We start from the raw sequence: 14013 nt of genomic DNA, 5'->3' as shown, positions 1-14013 counted from the left end.
TCCAGCCTACTTGGAGCACCTTTGGGGAAAGATAAGTCATTTTCTTCTAAATGTAAGAATGGTCAACCTGAGATTAATGAATAGGGTGTCTGGGCCTGGTCACGGTGGGAGGTCGCCCAGAAAGGAGAGGCTGGCGATGTTCTCATGGCTCCAAGAGGGTCGTCTTTTGTAAGTTTCAGGTAATTGCTTTGTGAATTATAAAACCACTTTTAAAAAAAGCGAGTGAATGTGTGATTATAAATGCAGTTAATGTGATTTTTTAATACCTGCAACCACTTGCTCTCCAAATAGTGAGCTGAAATGCAGGTATAACGAACACATTTCTAGATCCTGACTGAATCCTCAGAACTGGAGGCTGGATGTTTAGCCTGCATCTAGCATATTTTCCCAATTTCTCTTATGGATCATTTATCATTAATTCCTTCTGGGGGTTTAGATTGATTGTTTTTAAACTGTTTATTCATTTTCATCTTTTCAATTGCATTGTCTTTTAGGCCTTTGATTAGTTTATATAACTATTCACTTCTCCACTGTGTACTTTTTTGTTGTCATGGTGTAAAAGGTAAAAAATAAACATGATGTCCATGCCTTGGGGCAACTAAGTTCATGTACCACGGCTATTGAGCCTGTGCTCTAGAGCCCAGGAGCTGCAACTATTGAAGCCTATGATCCCTAGGGCCTGGGCTCCCCAACTAGAGAAGCCACCTCAATGAGAAGCTCATGCACCACAACAAACAATAGTTCCCACTTGCCGCAACTAGAGAAAGCCCACCCAGCAACAAAGATCCAGCACGGCCAAATAACTGCATAAAAATAAACATTAAAAAAAAAACACATGATTTCTAAGACTTGAAAAAACAAACACATCACCACAGCAAGTGTCCATGGATCTAGATTTGGGACTAGACACTGGCTCCAGGCACCAGAATGCTGAGTTTGGCGGCCCCCATCTCACAGATACTTCTGAACACTGCTGGCTGCAACACCCCGTATTTGCATGACCTTTCTTGCCAGCAAAACTCGGCTAACATCAGCGGGCCAATGGCTTCCAAATCTTACATATTGGCAGAACCTACCTGTACCTAGGATTCTAACTGCTACTGAGTCTGGGACATAAAATTTCAACTTTTTAGATTCTGAAAGGAACGGACTGCAAGTCTCGATGGACTACATCCAACACAGATGGACTCAGAAGTAGAAACTTACATATTTAGTATTGGGAAGACAAGAGGGTTCCTATCAGATTTGCTATTACTATTTTTCCTGCTAAAAAAAAGGGTGAAGTCAACTGTTGCTGAGTGTTTTAGTTTCTCTAGTTATTGTGAAGACAGCAGCAGTGAACTGGCCAGACTGACATTTATTGAAGTCCCTCTTAAGGCTGGCAGTCATGAATTTGTAGAGAACAGTCTGTCCCATTGGGTACTTTCTCCAATTGTGTTTGGCTCTTTAGGTGTCGGCAAAGGTAAAAAAGGAGCAGTTGGATTCATCCAGGGTTGAAATTCTTACGAAATCCACGTGACAAAAAGACAAGAGAGCAAAGGAGATCAAGGTTGTTGTAAGGGTGTTGTTAAAATTATGGATCATGAAAATAAACAGCGTCAAAAATGAAGAAAGAACTATTAGGAAATAGAAAAGTCAATGGCCTGGCGGTGCTGAAAAGATGTAAAGACACCACAGAGGAGCTGGTGTCTGCAAGCCGAATTTTGTTTTCAGATACCCTCATTCACACACAGGCTAATCCTGGGTATCCCCTAAACAGGGTAAGGGGTAACGTCTAACTTAGAAGGTAGAAAAACATAACTGTGGTCCTATAGCTTTGATGCCACAACTAGGTTCATTCACATCTCTGCTTCACCACTTGTAAGATGCGTGACAACGGGCAATTCATTTACCCTGAAACTCCGTTTTCCCTTCTTCAAAAGTGGGAGAAAAATATTATCGTATGATGGTGAGAGGACTTGAGATAATGCACGTTAAGTGGTTAACACAGTGCCTGGCACACAGGAAGCGCTGAACACGTAGAAGCTGCTACTTTTACATTTGAAACAAACCAAGGAAAGGTTACAATGAGAGAAATTCTAAGCGCAGAGTACTGTTTTACAGAACTTCTGGATTGCTATGCGCATGCGCCTGTCCACGAGCTACGCCTAGGACAAGCACTGCGCATGCGCCGGAAGTGGCAGCCGGGAAGCCAGCGAGGTCGGTTCCGCCCGACTCTAACATGGCGGCGCCCTTTGTCTGCTCTGAAGTGCCGTCCCCGGCCTTCTCGCGGCCGTGATGCACCTCCCTCTGCGGTGGGGTCCAGGACATGGCAGGTGAGGGTCAGCAAGCACCCGGGGCCAGGGGAGTCCCAGGAGTCGGGTGGAGGCGGCGGAGGATGGGACGCGGCGGGACGCCGGGGACGGTTGTGTGGGGGAGGGGAGGGAAGTGGACTGGGACGGGAACCCGGACTGAGGGGACCCCGCACAACATGAGGGTGCGGGACAAATGGGTGGGGGGCGCTGCCCGGCGAGCGGGCGGATAGTGGGCGGGCGGACTGGACTCGCCGTCCCGGCGAGGGAGCGCGAGTCGCCTCCGGGCTGGGTGACACTCCAGCTGGTAGCATCTCCGCCCCCGCCGCCCGGCTGTCACCGCCCCTTGACCCCGCGCGCCGCTGCGGGTGGGCGTTCTGAGGCCGAGAGGTGGCGGGGTGCCCGCGCAGCTCACTTTGGCCGGCGGGGCCGGAGGACACATGCCTGTGAGGGCCTAGGAGGAGTTTGTCGTGGTGGAGACCCATACTGCCCCCGTATGAGATCATTTCATTCATTCATTCGTTCCACAGACGATGGTTCAACTTCTGATGAGTTCTGAGGATGGTGCGAGTGGTTAAAAAGTGTAGGCTGTGGAGCCAAGCAGCCGGGTTTGAATCCTGTCTCGGTGCTTGCCAACAGTGTCCTTAGGCACGTTGGTTCCTCGCCTTCTGCCTCGGTTTTCTTATCCTTAAAGCAGGGTTGCGAATAAAATCTGCCTCCTAAACTATTATAAAGGTTAAATGAGATAATCGGTGTAAAGTGCTGAGAAGGCCTGCTGGCACAAAGTAAATGCTGTGTGTGCTTGTTGATGTTATTTTTTGTATCATCGTCATCACTCAGAGCTCAGAAACTCACGTAGGAGACATACTGAAATGTAGGCAGTTCTGATATGATGGGAAAAAAAGCAGGAAACACTGCGTAGAGGCACCTCACACAGTTTAGGCAAATCCAGGAAGACTTCTGTTCCCCAGGAAGCAGAACTGGAGGATGCTTGGAGAGTGCAGGCAGAAAAGGGGAAGAGTATTCTCAGTTGAAGATGAAATGTGTGAGAAAGCTGCCTAGGGACAGAGATGAAAGACCCTAGTGTGTGGTCTGGTCCTCAGGGGTCTTGTTTTGGGGAGGGAAAGAAGCCATGGGGCATGAGGCATCTTTAGTTTGCCAGCCACGGATCCTGTAGTGGAATTTCCCCTAGGGAAGTTTTTAAACCTAGCCGTGGACTTGCAGTTTTAGGTTAATGAGAACGCATTTAAGAATCAGATTTGTAGATTAGAAAGATCACGCTAGTGAAGACTGTATTAAAGGGAATGGGCCTGGAGGCCAGTTAGAAGGCTACTAGAACTGGGGAGATGAGAGATGACCGTGGCCTTGAGTTAGATTAGGCAGAAGGTGGGGAGAAATGTGTTGAAGGTAGACTTGACCAAAGTTGGTGATGACTTAGGTGGGGGATTTAGAGGCCGGAGGAGAGGTCAGGGTTGGCTCTGAATTTTTGACTGGTGGATGGTGATGCTGCTCAGTGGGATAGGGAACAGGATAGGGAGGGGATTTAAGAAGAGAGGATATATTTTGTTTTGAACATGTCTGTTGTAAGTGCCTGTAAAACATTCAAGTGGAACTGTCCATTGGTGATCTAGCATCCATCAAAAGTCACTACAGTTGTGGGAAGGGATGTGTCACCTGGGGGAGGGTCTGGAGTGGGAAGCACGATGTCTGGGACATACCTGGGGAATGCTAGTGCTGTAAGACTACTTGGGCACAGCCTGATTGCTTTTGCTTTTCAACCTTGTGTTACGTCTTCCAGTCAGCAGGCTTTCCCGAGTGTAGGGGGCTTTCCTGAGTGTAGGGACTGGGACTAGGTTTATTCATCTTTGTGTCCCAGCTGTCCAGCACAGGGTCTGGCAGGCAGCAGCTCAATCACAAGCCAGTGTAACATTTATTGAGCACTGCCTTTGTGCCAGACTCTGTGCTCAGTGCTCTGCATGTGCCTGTATTTGGTGGATATAAGAGCAGCTCTTAGAATCCTGCAGGTTCTCATCAGATTTTCCACTTGGTCTTTGATTCAGGTAATGAGCTGGAGGAGGAGAGTCAAGCTGGAGTTTCCCCAGACAAACTGTCGGAACAGAGTAGCCTGGGCTACTTGGAAATCTGAGGTATGTCTGTTAAGACTCAAAGATGAAACAAACCAGGAGGTCAGTTTGTTTGTCCCTCTTCTCTAGATGCAGCGTGCTTCAACTCACCCTTTCAAGACGACTTTTTTAAAGTGTACAGTAATGACAGAATCCTAGTTAGTTTGGTTGGGAGAATGTTGATAATATTGTTGTCATTTTGCTGACAAAGATCATGCTAGATTAATCCCTGGGCAGTGTTCACACTTTGTTTTAATTAAGTACAATCTAAAGTGCTCCAAAATATAGTGGCTGAAAGGAAATAGAAATTTATTCCTGTCCCTTAACAGTCTGGGAGTAGGTGGTCCAGAACTGGTCAGGGCAGCTCACTCTGTTCTGCGAAGTCATCCAGAAGCAAGGTTCCATTGATCATCTGGCTCTCCTTTCTCAAACCCTGGCTTCCATCTCATGGACTGAGAAGGCTGCTCTGGATCCTGCCATTGTGTATGCACTCCATGTGGCAGAGAGGGAAAGACAGAGTAGGGAGCACATACCCATTCCTTTTAAGGTTCTAATGTTTAAAGATACATACTTTTGTACAATCTGTCCCCAAACCCCAGCCTCTGGTGTACAACCAAAGGAGGAATCACGATTGTTTCAATGCTGGAGGGAAGCTGGCTGAGAGAACCTGTTCTGTTCCCAGTGTGACTGGATTGCTGACTCTGATGGTTAGGCCTGAGGGAAGTCCACTCACTGGTGAAACAGGGTGGGGTGTGTTCCCTGGGCCCCTGGGCCCCTAAGGCAGGCTCCTCTGGCTTTGGGTCGTTCGTGTTGCTTGGGTCCAGGGAGTCCAGGCTTGCTCACACAGCCAGTGTTTCTGTGCCTGATGTGTCAGACACTGCACTGGGGGCTCGGGTTGAGGAGATGAGGGAGATGGATCCTGGGATCAAGGTGCTCTTAGCCACATGGCTAATCACAGTATGGGCTTCCCAGGTGGCTCAGTGGTAAAGAACCTACCTGCCAATGCAAGAGACACGGGATCAATCCTTGGGTCAGGAAGATCCTCTGGAGAAGGAAGTGGCAATACCACTCCAGGATTCTTGCCTGGAGAATCCCATGGACAGAGGAGCTTGGCGGGCTACAGTCCATGGCTACAGTCCATGGCTACAGTCCATGGGGTTGCAAAGAGTCGGACACAACAGAACAACTAGACAACAAAAAACAGAATTTCTGGGGTATGAGGTGCTGAACTTCTAAGTCAAAGATACTTGAGCCTAACATACCTGGTCTTTATACTTACTAGCTGTGTGCCTTTGGACAAAGTACTTGACTTCTCTAAGCCTCCATTTCCTCGGGGGTGTAGTGGGAATAATGATGACCTCATGCTAGCTTTATTGGGTGGAATTATTAATGAGGTAATGCATGTAAAATGCTTTATCTAGTCTTTGAGTCCACAGTTAGTATCTAGTGTTACTATGTGTTAGTTAGGAGAGGATGACCTAACAACAACCTCTTATGAGGGTCAAGAAAGAAAGTGTGCAGAGTTGAGGAAGAAAAAAATGCTTAGGGTAGGAAAGTAACTGACGCTCTCATGTCTGACCCAGTTCCTGTCCCAGACAACTGTTCACCACGTCTGTGTCCTTGTGCCAGGCCTTCTGTGCACATGCATGCCTGTATGTGTGTACAGGAGAGACATTTTAAAGTCTTGATTTTGTTGCACATAAACTGAGCCTGCAGTCTAGAATGCCAAAAGGGCAGCCTCTGTGGGCAGAGCTTCAGTTTGAACAGTTTGCCACAAAAAAGACCAGGTGTCCCACTCTCTACCGTCCTGGAATTCCCCCAAGGATGGTGCCACATGGGTGGCACAGAGGTTCTCAGACCTGGTGTCTGGCAGGGTAACAGACACCACCAAAGGGCGGGACTCCAACCTCACAGGAAGCAAAAAACTCCAAGTACATTTTGTGCACAAAGTTAAAAAGAGTAGGCATTTTAGCACCAAGTGATTTTAGCGTTTGCTCCAGGTGTGTGTGTTCAGTGTCAGCATAGGTGTCTGGCACTCTCAGAGGTCCTCATGGGTATCAATAGCTTAACAGTCTGAGGGCTACCTACGGTTGACCTCAATGATGTAGTCACAGATGCATACAGAAAGCCAGGGCTCTTACATTCACACCTGCTTGTTAGGAATTGGAGAGATCAGCCTTGAGCTTCAAAGGAAGGAAGCAGAGGGCATGGTTAGAGTTGAGAGTTGCTCACTCGTGTTTAAAGAGCAGCATGCAGAGCCTCAGAGGTGGCAGTTCCTGCTGAGAGTCTAGACCCAGCCTGAAAGCAGCCTTGGTGGGTTCGTTGTCGCATCAAAAATGTACTCAGCTTCTGGTCTTAAAAGGTCTGGCAGTAGAACCTGTTCCCCCTACCCCACCCACCCCACTTCCTCTACTGACCCGATTCATCTAAGCAGTACCTTTCCTGTCCAGAGTAGAACGCTCCAGGGCCCAGTGGGAAGTTGTCTCCAGCTCAGAAGCCTGGGTGGTGAAGCATTTCTCATTTCTGTAGTCTCAGGGCTGGGTGGGTCCCTGTCAGGGACTTTCCTGGTTGAGTGTAACTCAAGTCAGCTGCCCAAGATAATGCTTCAAATCATGGCCTAAAGTCAGAAGTAACATTGTTTAGTTTTGTAAGTTGTCTTGTTAAATATTGAGTAGATACAAAAGAATATATACCACCTGAAGGATAATCTTACAAGGAACACCCATATACCCATCACCTCCTTTACACTAAAGAATGTTACGTTACCTTTGAAGTGCCCCTCCCTGATCCTGTCCTCTCCCTCCCCAGCGTAATCACTGGATTTGGCATTTACTGTGTTCATGCTTTTCTTTTCTTTTTTAGTGTTTTTTCTTTTTTGGCACCATGGCTTGTGGGATCTTAGTTCCCTGACCAGGGATTGAATCCAGGCCGTGGCATTGCAAGTACCAAGTCTTAACCACTGAACCGCCAGGGAATTCCCATCTCTTGCTTTTTATAGTTTTACCACATGTGTTTGTGTTGCTAAGCAATGTTATTAGTTAATTTTGCATGATTTTGAACTCAGTACATTATCTTGTTTTTTTCAGTGATTAAATTTTTGCTTAACATGTGTTCTTGAGATTAATCTGTGTTGCATATAGGTGTATTTCATTTCACTGGTGAGTTATGTTCCGTTGTATGAGAATTTACGTATCCTTTCTATTGTTGATGGACATTTGTTTTCAGTATTTTGCTGAGACAGACAGTGATACTGTGACCATTCCTGGGGCATGCGTGTGCAGCCTATCAGCATACACCCTGGGAGGAGGACCGAATCCTAGGGTATGTGCATCTTCATTTTGACTAAATACAGTGATACCAAGTCATCTCCAGAGTGGTTTCCCCAGTTTACTCAGCTGGCAATTCTGCCTGCTTCACATCCTCCGAACAATGGTATCATCAGATTTAAGACTTTATACTAATGTGTTGGAAGCTCAGTGGTACCGCACGTGGTTTTGATTTGCATCTTCATGGTTATTAGTGGGTTGAGCATCTTTTCATGCACTAATGGATCATTCATCTTTCAGCTTCTCTGAAAAAACAGCTTAAATCTTTCTGCTCATTGTTTTATTGAGTTGTCTTTTTATTATATGAAAACTTTTTCTCCCTGTTTTTTTTGTTTTGATGCTAATCATTTGTCAGTTAGATGTGTTGAAACTATCCACCTCCAGTTTGTGGCTTGTCTTGTCACTCTAGTTTATTTTTAATGAACAGAAATTCTTAGTTTTAATGTCATTTATTGACTTTTTCTTAATAGTTAGCACTTATTTAAGAACTTTCTCCCTGCTTCAGGTTTCTAAAGGTATTTCCCCGTGTATTGTCTTCCAGATGTTTTATGATTCTTACCTTTTACTCAAAGGTCTTTAGTCTGTTCATAATAATTTTTGTGTATGGTTTGAGATAGGAGATAAGTTTTTCCTTTTTTTAAATAAACACATCAGATTAAGCCTCTACTATGTATTGAAAAATACATTCCTTTCTTGTGGATCTTTAAAGTCAGCAGTAACCACTATCGTACATCAAGTGTCCACAAATGTATGGGCCTATTTCTGGGCTCTTTACCATCTATTTCTGTCTGTGTGCCAATATCCCACCAATTTAATTTCTCAGTTCTTTTACTTTTTTTTTTCTATTTTTTGTTTATGTATTTGGCTGCACCAGGTCTTAGATGCAGCACACAGAATCTTTGATCTTCTAGTTGTGGCACATGGGATCTTTACTCGCAGCTTGCAGACTCTTAATTGCAGCATGTGGGATCTAGTTCCCTGACCAGGGGATCAAACTCAGGTCCCCTGCATTGGGAGTGGGAGTCTTAAGCCACTGAGCTACCAGGAAAGTCCCTCTAAGTTCTTTTTTTTATTTCTCTAAGTTCTTATATAACAGTTCTTGGTATCTGGTAAGGCTTTGGCTTTCTACCATTTTCATTTTGGATTATGCTTATCAAATTCCATAAAAATTGTTGGAGTCTTTTATTAGAATCACTTTGAATTTTATTAGAATTGAATTTATTACATGTCAGTTTGGATAGAGGTAATGTTTTTATGATATTGATCTTCTGATTCATGAACATGGCGTATCCCTCAATTTACATGACTTGCCACATTCTAATTTTGTGAAGTGAAGGTCGCTCAGTTGTGTCCAACTCTTTGCGACCCCATGGACTATACAGCCCATGGAATTCTCCAGGCCAGAATACTGGAGTGGGTAGCCTTTCCCTTCTTCAGGTAATCTTTCCAACCCAGGGATCAAACCCAGGTCTCCCTCATTGCAGGTGGATTCTTCACTAGCTGAGCCACAAGGGAAGCCCAAGAACACTGGAGTGGGTAGCCTGTCCCTTCTCCAGCAGATCTTCCTGACTTAGGAATCGAACCGGGGTCTCCTGCATTGCAGGTGGATTCTTTATCAACTGAGCTATCAGGGAAACTAGTCAGTGTCTTTACACTTTACTCCCAAGCAGTTAGGACCTTATCACACTTTAGTTCCTAATACTCCCTTCTCAACTTCCATTCCATAGGTGTGTAGTTTAGTTCTTTTATTTTTTGGTTGTGCTGGGTCTTCACTGCTGCATGGGCTTTCTCTGGTTATGGCGAGTGGGGGCTGCTCTTCCTTGTGGTGGCTTCCCTTGTTGCTGAACCCAGGCCCTAGGCACATGGGCTTCAGTAGTTGCAGCACATGAGCTAAGTAATTGTGATGCCCTGGCTCAGTTGCTCTGTGGCATGTGGGGTCTTCCCAGACCAGGGATCAAACCGGTGATTTCTTGCCAGGCGGATTCGTAACCACTGGACCACCAGGGAAGCCCTTAGATCCACTTATTTCTTATTTACTGTTTTAGTTGGTCCTTACTCCTTGCATCAAATACTTTCATTTTGGGATCACTTTTTATCTACCTGATGTGCATCTTTTACAGTGTGACTTTGGGCTGTAGTCCATGGGGGGCCATCTAGTGGTTACAGATTCTCCCAGAGGGATTGTACACCTCTCCATCTGGTGCCTTGATTTGATATAGGCTGTTTTCTATGCTGTTTTCTTTCCGCTAAGATATAACCCTTTGGGACCCAGCTTAATTCTGGAGGGACCTCCGTTTTTGGGGGTAGGGGGAGAATCTGAGCTTGCCCAGTTCTGCAGATGCCCTTGTTGCCCACCCGCAAAGCTCCACTTGCTATCTGAATTCCAGCCTTTGCTTAAGTTTGACCTGTCAGTATTCCTTGTTGATTTGCCAGTTCTTTGATGCATTTTAAAAGATGTCATACAGTTTTTCTTCAGCATTTGTAGCCCTGTGTAGTGAGAGTCAGCCGGGGTACCTGATAATGCTGTGTTGTTGTTGTTTACTTGCTAATTCATGTCTGACTCTTTTATGACCCCATGGACTGTAGCCTGCCAGGCCCCTCTGTCCATGGGATTTCCCTGGGCAAGAATATTGGGGTGAGTTGCCATTTTCCTTCTCCAGGGGATCTTGACCCGGGGATCAAACCCGGGTCTCCTGCATTGGCAGGTGGGTTCTTTACCACGGAGCCATCAGGGAAGCCCTTACCTGGTGTGCCATGCTTTCATAAACTAAGATGCTTCAAAGTTTCAATTTTATGTTTCATTTGGCAGTTGCAAACTGAAGATCAGAACTAAGACTTAATATTGCTCATTTCTGACTTTTTAAAAAATACATAACATGTTTTGTAACACTAATTAGAATAAGGAAAGGGAGTTGCCAGTTAATGACAGAGAATTTGCCCTTTTGGGACAGACTGAGGATCCAGTGAATCAAGAATTCTGTGTCTGTCCATGGAAGTTTTGTCTCTTTTAAAGTGAAAAGAGCACACCTCATAGAGTATGGTGGACTTTGGCCTTGGATCCAGGCATGTCACTGAGACCTGGGTGGAATGACAACCTCACTAAGCCTTATTTTTCTCATCTGCGCAGCGAGGGTGATCATATTACTACTCTCCCAGAGAATTAATACGAACACTTGATGAGGTTGCGCGTATGTAGGAAACACTGCAGGCAGGTTGCCCCGGCAGCTATTCCAGTTTTTCCCTAGTGGCTGCTATTGGACTTGTGCGCCCCACGTGCCACTGCCCTTGGGAAACAGCGAGCCAACTATTTCTCTTGCCAGTAACCTTCCCTCAAGTGTCCATCATAGTGGGACTTATTACTAGCATGGCTCTGTTTTCTCTGGACCCAGTCCCACAGTCCTTTACCAGGACTCACTGTTTCCTTACAGCTGGGTAATACCCCATCAGGCTGGGAAATCGTAGCCTCCGCATGGTGGGCTCTCTGGTCAGTTACTCATATCTAGGCATTTTTAATTTGTACCTAACCGATGAATGCATTTAGAATCTGCATTGGTGTTGACAGGCTGCAGTCTGACACAGTGTACCACTTTCTGCTTCTGCTCACTGGGAATGTGCCCTGGCCCACAGTGGAAACTCAGTCTTTTCAATCTTTGCCACCTTGAAACTGGAAGTGGTAACTTAGTGCTTATTCATATCTAATTATTAATAAGGTTAAACATCTTTTTTCTGTATCGAGTATATTGACCACACTCATGTTTTCATTTGTGAATTTCCTGTTCATTTCTTTGGCTTATTTTTCTGTTGGAAGATTTTTTTCTTGCTGTTTAATTTTTAATAACAGCTTTATTGAGACAGTCACTTACCATACAATTCACCTATTTTAAGTGCACAATCCAGTGGTGCAATTCACAAAAAGTTGTGCAGCTATCACAACCAGAACATTTTCATCATCCCCAGGAGAAACCTGCCACTGAGTCATTCCCGGTTTAACCTCTGTCTCCCTCGGCCTGAAGCAACCATTTTCTATCATTATGGATTTGCCTATTCTACGCATTTTGTATAAATGGAATCATGCATCTTAGTCTTTTGTGGCTGGCTTCTTTCACATAGCACGATATTTTCAAGGTTCAATTCAAATTATAGCACGTTATCAGTAATTTCTTATTATCAAATAATTCTCTGCATGCCTCATTTTATTTACTTATTCATTAGTTGATGGATATTTGGACTGTTGTGACCTTTTTAAAAAAATTAAGTAATTTTTGACTGTGCTAAGTCTTCGTGGCTGCACGTGGGCTTTCTCTAGTTGCAGCAAGCAGGGGCTCCTCTTTAGTTGCTGTGCAGGCTTCTCATCGCAGTGGCTTCTCTGGTGGCGCGTGGGCCGAGGGCCTGTGGGCGTCAGTTGCAGCACGTGGGCTCAGTAGTGGAGCACAGGCTTAGTGGTCCCACAGCATGGATAATCTTTCTAGATCAGAGATCTGACCTGTGTCCCCTGCATTGGCAGGTGGATTCTTGACCTCTGGATGACTAGGGAAGTCCTGTTTTGACCTTTTGACTGTTATGAATAATGCTGCTGTGAACATTTGTCTACAGGCTTTGTGTGGACATATGTTTTCATTTGATTAAAGTTCTTTATATTTTGGGACTGTTAACCCTTATTTCCCATATAGGCTGTAAATATCACCCCCCCCCCCCCCCCCAGTTTATATTTGTATTTGTAAAGTTGAGAAGATAAGGGTAGAAATGTGGATGAGCAGAACATTTAGGTTTCTGACCTGTCTTTCATGCCCTTAAGAATTAAGTTCGGGTACCATCGCTTTCTCATCATGGTCCCATTAAGTGGCCCCTTGGGACTGACCTGCTTCCTTAAATGGCCTTGCAGGTGCTCTGTCTGTCTCTCTTTCTTTGTCTCTATCTGTCTCTTGGCCTGCCTGCCCTTGGACCAGCAGCCAGGCAGTGCTTAGGGTGGTTTCCAAGTTTCTCTCAGAAGCTCGCACTTCAAAAGGGGCTGGCTGAAAAACCGCCAGGGTTGCAAGTCATTCTCTTAAAAGGCTTCCAGCAGCTTTGCTGATTCATGCTGCTGCAGGTGGTGGGTGGAGGGGCAGGAGGCCGGCAGCACTGTTTCTTCAAGGGCCAGGTCGGGATGAGCTGCTTCCATCCTCCCAGGGCTGCTGTCCAAACATCGCTGTCTTCTGGGGCAGCACTCAGCATCTGGATTTGAGGAGCCTAACAGTTTGAAGAAATCCTTGGAAGTAGAGGCACTGAATTCTTGACCACTTTTTGTCCAGGCCTATCTTAAGTTTTTGAGGTCTCTGAAAATACTCCTCTAAAATATCCTTACTTTTAGTTTTTCCCAGTCAAGTTTTACCAGATATTAACTTCAGTTTAATCCTATATGGAATAGTGAATGTACAGTTTGATGTTGGCTTATATAGGTCATAGATATTCATATATAGTTCAGAGTTGATGTTCATGTCACCTTTCCCTTCTCCAGGGGATCTTCCCAACCCAGGGACTGAACCCAGGTCTCCCGCATTGCAGGCAGATTCTTTACCAGCTGAGCCCCAAGGGAAGCCCAGGAATACAGGAGTGGGTAGCTTGTCCCTTTTCCAGCAGATCTTCTTGACCCAGGAATCATACCAGGGTCTCCTGAGTTGCAGGCGGATTCTTTACCAACTGAGCTGTCAGGGACATCCCAGTGTATGGTTCATAGTTGATATTCATGTCCTTTATGGTTCATGTTCCTAGTTGGAAATCATAAGATTTCCAATATAAGGAAAGTTTTAGATGAAAAAAAAAAACAACTGCTAGGTGCTAGGTAAATATGTCATTTTTATTGTCATTCACATGGTATCTGTTATACTTCAAATGCATGCATTTGTAATCTTCAGTCTTATTAATGAAATCATTTACTCAACATTTATTAAATCTGAACAGTAGAAGGGACCTTCAAAGTCACTAATCCTAATGAGAAAACAAACCCAGAAAAAGTCAGTCACATGAAAAATCATGTGCTACATTGAAGTTCAGATACATATAGATACTTCCTAGTAATTATTAATAGTATTCAGCTTCTTTATTTTGGATTCTTGATCTTAACTAGCACCTTGGGACGACTAATCCTTCCTTTGGAATTGTCATGTTTTATCTTCTTTCTCAATGAAAGCTGCTTTGCTCCTCCAAAATCATCATGTTCCTTCTAGAATAGAAGGTGGCTTTTGCTGTCAAGTACAAAGCACCTCTGCCTTGCCTTCTGGTTACTATTGAGTGGAA

At 45.0% G+C, this 14013-nt stretch overlaps 1 protein-coding gene across 4 annotated transcripts in view; it reads left to right on the top strand.

Moving 5' to 3' along the window:
* ZBTB17 (zinc finger and BTB domain containing 17) overlaps positions 1 to 14013 on the top strand; it is an 80423-nt gene that overhangs the window by 48507 nt on the left and 17903 nt on the right. For 2 of the 4 annotated variants that reach the window (XM_020873826.2, XM_020873823.2), the window contains exons 1-2: positions 2185 to 2315; positions 4352 to 4438. The gene's annotated coding sequence lies outside the window, so the exon portion shown is untranslated. Of the gene's footprint in view, positions 1 to 2184; positions 2316 to 4351; positions 4439 to 7639; positions 7736 to 14013 lie in introns of those variants that run through there. The other 2 variants (XM_070474092.1, XM_070474093.1) reach the window with 2 other exon arrangements.

This window comes from Odocoileus virginianus, chromosome 11 (assembly GCF_023699985.2).
Source record: "Odocoileus virginianus isolate 20LAN1187 ecotype Illinois chromosome 11, Ovbor_1.2, whole genome shotgun sequence".
Lineage (NCBI taxonomy): Eukaryota > Metazoa > Chordata > Mammalia > Artiodactyla > Cervidae > Odocoileus > Odocoileus virginianus.
The sequence above is the reverse complement of the archived record's forward strand: the minus strand, read 5'-3'. Positions and strand labels throughout refer to the sequence as shown.